Source organism: Centroberyx gerrardi, chromosome 9, assembly GCF_048128805.1.
Source record: "Centroberyx gerrardi isolate f3 chromosome 9, fCenGer3.hap1.cur.20231027, whole genome shotgun sequence".
In the NCBI taxonomy this organism is placed as follows: Eukaryota; Metazoa; Chordata; class Actinopteri; order Beryciformes; family Berycidae; genus Centroberyx; species Centroberyx gerrardi.
The window spans coordinates 13,901,373-13,913,923 of record NC_136005.1 but is presented as its reverse complement, the minus strand read 5'-3'; the positions used below and the strand labels follow the sequence as shown (position 1 = coordinate 13,913,923).

Here is a 12,551-nt window from a genome sequence, read left to right as displayed (position 1 = left end):
TACTAAAGGTGAGAGGAACTGTTGGTCCAGTGTGACCTTTGTGCATTGTGGTACTTGGTATGGACTGCTGAAACCCATTTTGTCTCGGTGTGTCAGGATTGTAACGTAATCTGTTGAGACCTATGAGCCATCCCAAACTTATGTTTCTTGGACCTTAATATTTCCCTTAAGTCTTATGTCTCTCTTGTTTGTTGATTAACCAAAGTTTCCTGTGTCTTATTTAGAAGAAAATCCTCAAGTTTTGCCCTCAATCTTAATGTCTATTGTAGGCTAAAGATATTGAAGGTATGTCTGTAATTTATCCAGACTGGGACTCTCTGACCAAGCCACACACAGATGCCCTCCTCTTGAATACATATGCAGAAATGTGTGTGGAATCATACAGATACTTGAGTTCACTTTCTCTCGCTCTTTTTTTCCTCGTGGACTATAGAATCAGAATTTTAAGGATGTAATAGTTTTATTTCTTTGTCTGTCTTTGCTCAAGTTTTTCTTAAAAAAAAAGGTGTTGTGCTACAGCTATTTTTTTTCTAACAATTTTACATGGCTGTGCGTGTGTGTGTGTGTGTGCGTGCGTGTGTGTGTGTGGGTTGGGATCATGGTTTTGGGTTGCGGTGCCAGGAGGGTGGGGTAACTAAGAGGTGGGGTAAGGGGTATTTGGGTGGGGTTATGGATATAAAGCCTGATAGCACTGGAAATAGTGCTTTAGCTGAGACAGCAAGAGTTTGCACTAATGTTAAATGTCCTTGTCCTGCTTATGGGAGAAGGGCAGGAGACCTCAGAAAGGCCTGCGAGTTTCCATGAGCACAGAGCAGTGTGTTATATACTCAATGGTCTCATAAAGAGTCCATCCAACCCCTCAACAGAAATAATCATGTACAGTAGAGTAAGAAATATACAAACGTCCAACAACAACAAATACCAAAGGAGAAAAAAATGACTTGCATTCAAGTCATTGCACATTTTAAGCTACCAATTTTGTGTTGGATTAATGGAATTTCAATGTCAAATCTGAAGGCTCTTAAAAAGAGATTTTGGATGTAACTTTTGGTGAAACTAAAAACAGCGTGACAATGGCAAATCTCACATTTGCTCTTCCGATTAATAAATGTTCCAAACATGTAGGCTATAGTTGCAATACTTATGCCTTTAGAAGGTAGCAAGGCCTCTCCGAAACATTCTGAACACTGAGTTTGTCCTGATCTGATGGTTGAGATGTATTCAGGTGGACACTAACAATAATATGAATTAAATTCCATTTGAATTCTTTCAATTTAGAAATTGGATTTTTGTTATTAAACACGGTTCTCATGTTTAGTCAGTTGATGAATATTTGAAAAAGATTGTTCTTCTCTGTCATTTTGATCATCACTGACTTGAGTCATTTCAATGTATTTCTGAAAAGATTGAACTGAATTTAAATTTCCCCTAATCCAAGCGGACATTGTTGTACATGTAGAATGTTCTCTGGGACTTTGTGGCCTTGTCTGAGGACTAAGCTTGTTATTTTTATGGTTCCAGACAGTTGCAGTCTGGGGCTGAGGCTCACTCCCACCAGGTGGAAACACAACATAAAGGGCCAAAATGTGCCTTAAGTGGACAGAGACTGACAACACTCGCAACTTCTCTTTTTTCCTCGTAGGACACTTTAAATGCTTCATTTCAGCCCGCATGTTGAGATCAAATTGCAAAAGTCGATTGGCTTGATACTCAACTCTGTCCGGTTTGAACTGATTTTCTTAAAATACACCTGGAATTGATCAGTCAGTTGTTCAAGCTTTACTTGAATGAATTTGTAATACTATTGAGATGATGTCTCAATGTGCAGCGACTAGTTCAGAGCTGTGTCTCGAAGCCCCTATGGCTCCATAACTGGTGTCTCCCCAGCCTCAGCCCCAGACAAGGTTACTCTGACACAGGCTACACTGAGACGGTCTTAAAACTTCATGGCTAGTGTTTTTCCCAAATTGACCTTGATGTTTTTTTGTTATGAAGAATTGGGGGTGAAACTATCTGAGAAGGCCACGAAACAAAGACGACCAACAACTATGATAACAATGATAACTGTATGAAATAATCAGAAGAAGCAGGACAGGGTGACAGTTATTACGGTGATCGCGGTAGCAGAAGATGGGGGGGGGGGGGGAACTATTTGCTTTGCTTCGTCATTTTGCTGCACACCTGAATTTTCGTATTTTCCATCAGGCTCTTGATGCACAGCAAGCTGAGTGTGGCATATGCAGTACAGCACCATGCGCAGCGTGGCTCTGGCACTCGCACAGACAGCCTTGGGTCCTTCAGAGAGGCAGGCTGCTGTCTGTTGGCTGCTCTCAGCCCAGTGGGGACAGTTTGCACTTGGAGTCTTTCTCAGTCTCTTAGGATGCAAAGGTTGGCATAAAGGCAGGAGGATTAGGATTGGGGTGGGAGGGGGAGGCTGGATGCGTACATGCTGGAGTTGTTTTCAGGGACGAGGTGAGGGAGCCTAGGTGATGGATGCTTTGCTGAGCAATGCTTCAGTCTTCGGTCCTCTCAGCTTGTTGTATTATATGACTGGTAGGAATTGCATGGCGACAAATATGACAAGCATTGAAATGCAAAGGAGGTCATCACAGATCTCACATTGGGGAATTGCAACATGGAGAATGTTGCTTTATCTCTTTTGTGTCTATGTAAGTACTTCTCAGGTGGAAAATACACTGCTATGCATTGGATTTCAGTGTCTGCTCAGTTTATGGTATGTCTAATCACCCTCCGAGTTACTTCTCTGTCTTTGCCTTTCGTGTTCATACCAATATTTAACATAATGGTTCCCAGAAAGATAAAAGCAGGAGCAATTCCCTCATTGTAAAGCGACTGTGACCAGCCTATTACTCCATCTAATATTGATCCAGTGATTGTTTGTCGGAGGGAAGGGAAGCACTGGGGATTCAGTCTTATTAGTCAGGCTGTAACATTTCTGAAAGTAGATGGGGTGGGAAAAGCACAGGAGGGTGTATGTTCTCTTACTTTCTTCTTCCATCGCTCTCCCTCTCTCCGGACCTAGAGTCTACATCTCTGCTGCTGACTGGCCTTTGATCAAAGATCATACACCCGCAGCAGGGGAATCTATCAGGAGAGAAAGGAGGGAGAAGGGGGTTGGATGAGATAGGGGGAAGAGACAGTTTCAGTTTGCAGTCACCCAACCAATTTAGGATACATTCCATAACTTCATACTGTGATTCCCACTTTGGAGTCTTGGCAGGTGCAAGGTAGGAGAGTTTGAGACAGCAGGAGGGAAATGGTCAACATTTTACAGTTGGCTGTTTCAGTCAGTCTGTCTCTCCTCCCTATCCCTCCAGCCTGTATGAGACAGATATACATATAGACAGACAGTCCGCAAGGCCCCCAGTGTTTCGCTGTCCAACTGCCTGTTTTCAGCTTCTGCGATTGTAACAAAGCACTTTGCGAAAAGGCCATCCAGAATTTTGTGTGCTGTTGTTTTATGGTTATCACTATTGTTATTATTTTGTTGTTCTTGTTGATGTTTTGTTTTTCGCATTACAGATGATTATTTAAATGCAAAAATATAACAATATGATGAAAATGAAAAAAAAAAAGAAAAACTTGAATATTTGGTATTTGGATTGAAGGTGGTTAACGCTGCCGCCCCATCTGGACACAAACAAACACATCTCTGTTATACTACCACCGTACCTATTATATGCAGCTTTATTGCATATTCACACATTGGGGGGTACAGGACGGGTCTCCCCCTACCCGCTCTCTGCTTACTATCTCAGATCTTGTTGGGAGAAAGGTCATTTGATCTCATTTTGGGAGAGTTCTTTTCTTGTAAAGAAACCTATATAACAGTTGCAAAGCTTTCTGAGAAGGCTAGCTGTGCTGAATGTTAAACATGCAGTGTTGTATCCACTGCAGAATCTGTCTTTGTCTGCAATAACGCCCTGTCTATAGTAAGTAAATGGCTGGATCCGGTATCCATATAGTGCATAAATGATTATGAAAGACAGAAAGATGAAATGGCCAAATGACCATCATGCACTTTTGCAAATCAGTACAGAAAATCTTTGGTCTTGCCATCTATGTCAAATCAAGATTATTGTAGTGTGAAAAGAATAATAATGATCAAAATATACATCCAATAAATCCATAGTTCAGTAAATGGTTTAACTTGGGGGAGAAAGAGATAGGCTACTATTTATAATAGATTGATTTGTAATTGTGATTATTATGATAATCCTTTACAGAAGTTTAAAACTTTTCTGGTGTACATTTTAAAGCGGCAGAAAATGTCCTGTTTCTCAGGCCGGGACATTAAATAACCCCTTTCTCTTCACAAAAGTCTTTCCTTAGCATAGCAGTCTGTCAGTCCGTATCCGTTGGAAGCTGCAGGGGGGGGATATTGGTGATTTTGGAGAATTTGCACTTTTTGGCGACGAAAAGAAATTGTATTGTATATGAGACCACTAAATCCACACAGTCTAAACCATATAATTCCATTTTGTTTCAATTTTTGTTTTTTGTTTTTTTTCTTTTTTTAATATATCCAAAAATGTCTGGCATCTGGTTGTCTGGTTTAAAGAATATGAAATCTTTCTATTAAAAACAATGGTTGCAAATTTTTGTGTGTATAATTTTGTCTCTTATTGTAGCTTAACATAATCTATCATACACTATTACAATATCTTAACAACAACCTTTAGTTTCTATATTCAGTATTATAACTTTATCAAGAATGTATTGTAATTAGACAATATTTGACCTTATTGTTTGACCCTACCTTAACAGTAACGTTTTGACAATTTTGAAATCATGACTAAAGCTTCTAGAGACACATAAAACCATGAGTGTTTATGGTGTTTTTTTCTTCTTAGTGTATTGTGAATTCACAAGTCAGTTCTCTAAACCTACCAGAAGGTGGCAGTATAATCACTGTTATGATCCATTCAAGGCTGCAGTAATCCCTATGGTGCTGCCACACATCACTGCTCTCTCTCTCTCTCTCTCTCTCTCTCTCTCTCTCTCTCTCTCTCTTTCTCTCTCTGTCTCTTTATCTCGCTCGCTTGCTCTCTTTCACACACATGATAGCACAGACTAACTTATTGTTTTACATCTTGTCAGACGCATAAAAATGGACACAAATGCAGCCATGCTTAACATTCAACTGAAATGTCACAATCATAAAGCATCATCATATATAACGCACGCGTTACTCATCTTGGTCACAAACACAATGTGTTTTGGGCTGAAATACATCAAGAGTAATGTGGTTCAACATCAATTTTGCACCTTTTTCACCTTGTTTGGTGCTAAAGGACATTCATAAACAGAGGCATACTAGCTATATAAGGCCTTGATTTAGAATATATCTTAGACCCACCTATAGCGTTTTAAATCACTGATTCCTCCCAGAAGTCTGGTGCCAGACTGCAACCACAGGCTCGTTGTCACTCTGTCTTCCTGTTTGTCTCAGAGTCTGTCTCCCTGAGGCTGTCCTGCGGGGTGACAGAGGTCATGGAACAGCTCATTAACCCCACCCCAACAGCCCACATATTGCTCCAGTCCCCGGGCCCTGCCTACACACACACACACACATTTTATAATACTCCACTAATAGCAGTTAAGTCGACTTAAGCCCACCGCGTGAGCAGTATGTTTTCAGGGATGCACTGTGAGACGTGTGTGTGTCTTGCATGTTGTGTCTGCAAGAACAGTAGCATCACTACATCTAATCGCATGTTTGTTTGTCCTTGCAAACGTCTACCTCTGACAATCTGACATTTTCATCACTTGTACAAGAGCATGAATCAGTTTTGCGTCGGTCATATAATAAAACTCCTTTAAAACATTTAATATAATACAAAGCCACATAGTATAATATGTTAGGATATGATGTGTTTATTCAAATACATTCACGTCGAACCTGTTGGCCAGATGTCTTGGGGCTCCAAGTCATTAATTCTTATGTTTGTAAGGTATCTAAAACACAGTGGGATACGATGTTATTTTCCATGTTCAGACATCGTTGTTGCAGTCAAAACATATTGGATAAGAGGAACAGCAGCACTTTAGGGGCTAGGAGATGCCTGGGAGCTGTTGTCTGGTGTCTCTAGTGGCATTATTCCCTCAGTCTGTGCGTGTGTGTGGTGTGTGTGTGTGTGTGTGTGTGTGTGTATGTGTGTGTATGTGGCTGTGACTGTTTCTGTTCCTGTTTACATGTGTTTATTTGTCTATATGCTTATTGCGTGGAGGGGTGTGGTTTATATTCTTCCTTGCATATGTGTGTATGTGTGTGTATACCATTAAGACTCACAGTAGACGAGCCTCTTACTACTCTCACAATGCACACTTGGAGACAGGCTTTAATGTAAAGGAAAACAGCAACACACACACTAGCCTCATTTTCCCCGGTACACACCTTTCTCCAGGGATATAAAATGCCCCTGCCTCCACACAGTGTGAGACATGAGTTTCATCCAAACTAGCTGCCGTCCTCAATAAATACACGTGAGCAATCTCTGCAGCATACATTTCCAGTTTCTCTCGGGGTATATTTTGTTCAGATCAGGTGTTTAAACTACTCAATATGACAATAATTAGGCTGTGCCGAAGACATGTGTTCTTTCTTATGTTGATCAGGGACATTGACCTTTAACCCATGCTCCCCTGTAGCCCCCCCCACCCCACCCCTCCCATATGCCCCCACCCAGCACCCCTCCCCTCGCCTTGTCCAACTCTCATCAGGAAGGATAGAGGGGGGACGGGAGAGGCTTGGAGCCTTGCCTCTGGCCATCTCTCCTCCTCCCAGGAGAACAGAGGACTGAGGTGCCTTTAAACCACTGCGGCAAAAACCCTACCAAAACCCTGCAGTCATTAATATGCAAAAATGCAAATGAGTAGGTAATTAAGAGCTGGAGCTCTCTGGAGGCTCTTTGATTGCTAATGAATTCTAATCTGCAAAGAAAGGGGGGAGGGGAGGAGAAAAAGAGATGAAAGAAATAGAGAAAACAACGAAAAAGAGAACCCTCAACCTGAATTTTGTCATATCTATAAGTTTTCATATCAGATTTGTTTTTACCTGCAGGCGGTAGTCTAAATTATTAGCTCAGTTATTTTAGACAATTACTTGATGATATGTGTACTGGCCCAGAGTATTTGGAGGAATATCGATGTATTTTGAGCAGCCTTCAAAACACATTTAGATCAAATTAGGGGGTGTATTTGTCGCATTTTCACTCAGTAAAAGCCCATTAAAATAAGAGGTCATGTTTGACCAATCCAGATTATAGTAATAAAATGAGTATCAATTGGCAGAAATCGTTTTGTAATGGACACACTGTAGTCACAGCAGAGACGTAGCTAATTAGAGGAGAACATGACAGGCAAACAGACACTTCTGACCAGCAGCTACCAAAGGAAAGGGAGGATAAAAGGTCAGATATCTCAACAGTGTGTTCTTTGCTGCAGTAGCAGCTGTGTGGTGAAGTAAAGGAGATGTCATTTCATCACTTTTGTGAGCTATAACACATCCCCACTTCCACTTCCACACTAACTCATTCACTCTGTCACTCACGTACACACACACGCACACACAGAGACACACACACACATACACACACACACACTGCTGTTATTGTTGTTCCAGTGCTCCCACGACACCAACAATCTCTGCTTCCCTCCCCCACACAGGCTCACATCTATCTCCCTTTCACTCCCTCTCTTCCCCCTCCTGTCCAGCACAGCCCTGACATGCCTACTTCAATTGATTTAGAGTCAATTCAGCCTCTGATCTGATTGTTATCATATGACTTTCGGCACACCTCCCCCTCAATATAGGACTACTGTATTATTTTCACATTTAGATAGAGATTTTTGACTTTGCCAGGGATACTCCTCTTCTCTCCCCCGCACTGTCTCTGTCTGTCTCACTCTCTCTTTCTCTCTCTCTTCCCTTTCTTCATCTCCTAACAAAAAAATCAAACTCCCCGGATCATGCTTCCATCTTCAACCACCCTCACAGTCTCATTTGTGCTCTCTTCCTCGGCCGTACAATCCGCCGGTCTGGTGGTGGGGTTCTGCGCCTGGTTTTGTAAACAGGAAGCCAGTGTTCTGTTCACTGTACCTGAAGCGTGGGTGGCAGAACAGGGGCACCCATAGAACTGCACAATAATGGGAATCCAAGATGGCAGGGAGGGGTCCCATAAAATCACCAGAGAGAACGGGGGAAGGCGGCGTCCGGGAAAGTGTATGTTAAATGAGACAAGACAGAGGCCAAAAGGATTGTCGATTTAGTTTTTTTCCTTTTGTAAATAGATTGCTGATTTGCTTGGTGTTTGTCTGTCTTTCACAAACAGCATTGTGTTCTGTCTAGAACTGTAATGTTTGGGAGGATTAATGTCATGGTCAATCCCTCAAACTCATTTTCTTTCCCTCTGTGGAGCTCTGTGGGAATTACAGTTTTGGGATAAGGGAGAAAAACATTGTATTTTTTTTTTTTGCTGAAGATGGTCCCGTTTGTGATTACATGAACTCTGGGTTCTCTGTGTCCCTTTAGATATCAACTGTTTTGGAGATTGAATTCAAGAAGGTGTGTTGTCCTCATACGTTCCAAAACAATTGCTCTCTTTCGCTTATGTTTCCCCAACTATCGCTGAAAGAGGTTAGCCTAACCTTGTGGATTATTGCCATGTTTAAATCATTCACTCCAGTCTCCACACATTTTATTGTTGTCTAATATGTTGGGAGTCGGTCCGAGTTTGGGTGTTTTCTGCCAAGCGAGCTGTAATAGGGGGTAGAAGCTTGACGGGAGTCAGTTTATCATGAGCACAGAGAGCACAACAGATAGATTCCCCCTGTCTCCTCCCCTTCAGCACAGATAGACTCAGAGCATGGGCACTCAGCCAACACTATCAATCTATCCGCTCCTACCCCCAGCCTCTAACTCTTATTGGAGGACAGCTTCCAAAGGGGCAAGGAAGCATGAATCATAGCCCAACTACGTGAAGCTTTTATGCCTCTAAATACACGTGTTGTGGGTCAAAATCACTTCGTTGTTTCTCCATTAATGACAGTCTTGCAAGTGATTGTCATAACCCTGTAACAAGTTGCCGCATTTGGGAGGGGCTGAGGGTTTGAGGGAGAGGGATTGTTGGTCTTGGCCTAGTTTTCTTGTCTGATCAGAAACCTATGCACCTCTGCCCTTCCCCCACCCAAACCTAAGCCTCTACTATTACAGGCAATTGGCTGTGAGGGGCTCAGTATGGAAGGAGGTGAGCAGCTTGCCTCACCACTGAGCTCTGTGAGTGTGTGTGTGCGTGTGTGTGTGTGTGTGTGTGTTCGTGCATGTGTGCTCGTATGCATATATGTATATGGGCTTATCTATGTGTGTGATATAACCTGGTGATGTGGTTTGGCTTGCATAGCTGGCTTCCTATGGGCAGAACAGGAGGACACCGAGGGCTAAATGTGTAGAGTGTTGAGACAGGTAGCTAGCATAAAACACAGCCATCACACTGTGGCGAGGTGTAATGCAAGTGTAAATTGTGGCTATTTGTTTGGAGTTCAAGGAAACAAGAATCAATGGTGGCATGTGTAATGCATCCATTATGCATGGATGTTCCACAACAATGCGGGAATTGTCCTCCTTTATTTATTCTCTGTTCAAAGTATTATTGATTGAAAAAAAATCCAGGCAGGATTAAGTAATTAGTACACATTAGTACACACTGTTGTTTCTTGTGTGAATTTATGTGACTGTAAAGATGTGTACATAGATAAATATTTCATTAATATGCACAAATATATGACCGATTAGCACCAATGTGCCAAACATATGCTAATTTTCCATGTGCATCTGTCGTTAATTACAGATATGAAGCGGGGAATGGCTTGAAGGAATCAACAAGGGCATGTGTGACAGAATCCCTCCCCGGATTTGTCTTTAACTGTCCATTGTACTGTGAATGTATTTTGAGATTATGGACGACGTGTTTGTGTTTTTGTTTGTTCCTTCCTGCATAATGATGCTGTAAGCTTTAAGGTTACCATGTGGTGGGTTACCCATAGTCAGTGTAGATAATGAAACATACATTTAGAATAAAAATTGAATCTGCTTTTACAGTTCTCTATCTGGTCTTTTATGTCCACGTCATTTTACAAAATAAACAAAATAAAGGACAATACCATTATAGCCTTCATATATTCCGGACCACAGTAATTAAATTGCTTTGAAACAGCTGAATGAAAAATTACATTGTTGTTAATTTAACTAAATAACATATTTATCCAGCTACTGGCCTCAGCTCCATTGAGAATGCTGTGCCACTCTAATTCAGTTGTAAAAGACAATTATAGGTATGATGCTGATACTGTGAAAGAGGGGGTTATGCTTCAATAAACATTTGATTGCATCGCTCAGTTCCTCAGTCGTTGCTGCCTGTTTTACAACTAATTTCAGTTTAACCTTGTGTCACCGTTTGATGCACTCTGTGTTCATTTAGTTGAAGATTCTCATTTTTTTCCGTTCTTCTTCTACCGCCCCCTCCCTCTCTTCAGCCTGGCTGCCCTTGTACATGCTCTCCATGTCAGACCCAGCTGTTACTACAAACTACTTGGAGGGCTTACAAGCCTCATTGCTAATACTGACAACAGCACTATTCTTACTCAAGGCCTAACGTCTACTGGAAAAAGAGAGAGTAGGAGAGATTTTTCTGCTTCTACTAAAAATTCATTTCCCCAAACAGATGTTTCCATCTGTTCAAATCTAATCTTTTGATTAATACATTCCTCAATGAAAGGATTCCAAATAGGTGTTAGATAAATAGCTCAAGATGCCCTTTCTTTGATAGCTGTGATTATTTTCTGATGCTGCGGCTGTCTTTTCATTTTTTGGCTTAGTGCATTTTGTGTGTGTATGCGTGTGTCTGTGTGTGTGTACCTGTGTGCATATGTCTGTGTGTTTGTGCATGTGTGGATGTGTGCATGGTGTGTTTGTAAAGGTATTTATGGCCCATATGTGCGTTTGTTCCAAGCAGTAACCCCATTACATTCCAAAGACGGTCCATGAGACTAATTAATGTTCTGTGCTGAGGCTTTCTCCTCACCCAAGGGACACCCAACGGATTATTTACCTATATGTCCTATTGACAGCGAATCCCCTTTCCCTTGGTAACCTTTGTGCAAACAGACAGATTGAGGCATTAGAGCGAGGTTTATAATAATGCTAGCCAGTTACACAGAATTTGCATTTGCTATGGCTCAGTTTTGCTGCCTATAGCTTACACCCAGGGCAAAGGCCTGTGTACGCATTCTGGCTATATAATGACTCAAAGGCTATTTGCTGATGTCCAGTGGTTGATTGTGGCAACTGATTTTTAACTTACTAGGTTTAGGATGTTGAAGATATCTCTGAATCTTGTTTTTTTTTTATATAAAAACAATACACATCTAGAATATCTGTAAACATAAAATGGTCATTTCTGAGGTTGTAGACAGGAAACAGAGAAGGGCCGTTTTAACTTCCCTCCTCTTTGTCAAAGTTTGCCCTTAGGTTAGAAACAGCAGCTGTCTAACACCTACATACAGTTTTCAATAGACTGGTTATTGTGTTTTCATGTGAGCCAAATCACATAGGGATATTGTGTGTGCACATTGAATAAAGGGAGCACAGAAATTACATGGCACGGCAATCTAAAGTTATTCCAATCGAAGTAGATCACCATCATCCTGACTGAATTGCAGTTCATTTCAAATCTATATGTATTTATCCTGTAAGCATATGAAAGCAGCATCTTAATACTGTTGACAAATTCCCGATGATCATCCAGTATGCCCTGCCTGTTTTAACTATTTTCTCTGCACTATTTCTCTCTCTCTCTCTCTCTCTCCCTCTCTGTCACCTCCTCCTCTCCCCTCCCCCCACCATCCATGCTCTCTGTTATGATCCCCTACTCTGTGATCCTATACTCTTTCGTTTCCCTCCTCTCCACTCTGCTCTGGAGCAGGCACAGTTACTAGGGGTGCCTTGGTGTTATGTTTGTCGGATCATTACAGAAAACTCAACGTGAACCGGTGGCTATGTGGACATAATGTTACATTATCTATTGATGCGAAAGCCAAGAGTTGTGAAAGGTTAAAATATGATTCTCTGTTGGCAAGATTTCTTTTATGTCATATATTTTTGCCAAATGAGCTGTAATGAAACTCATCATTAGCTGAGACTTGTAGTGCATCAAATTGTAAGATGCATCTAGTCTAATGCATATTCTGCTAGGTGACATATTAGTGTGAAAACAGGGTTGGGTTGGAAAAACAGAAGTGCTCCCAAGCACACCATGGTTTCTACTATAGTGTTTTTTGTCTGTTAATTTAAATTCTTCAGTTCTTTCAATGCTATTTTTGATAGCCAAGTTCAAACACAGGAATCAGTGAACGGTTCCCCTTTCTAACAACTCATTACATCAATCAACCAATATAAGAAAAGGTGTAGATAAAACATATTCACGTACTACATGTCATGTAGCTCCTATTGTCACTTCAAAAATGTAGCTAAT

General features: G+C 41.3%; 1 protein-coding gene across 1 annotated transcript in view; it reads right to left on the bottom strand.

The window, feature by feature from the left end:
• The window catches only part of LOC139929162 (uncharacterized), a 383,413-nt gene that overhangs the window by 141,798 nt on the left and 229,064 nt on the right, over positions 1-12,551 (bottom strand). The gene's annotated exons all lie outside the window — the stretch shown is intronic.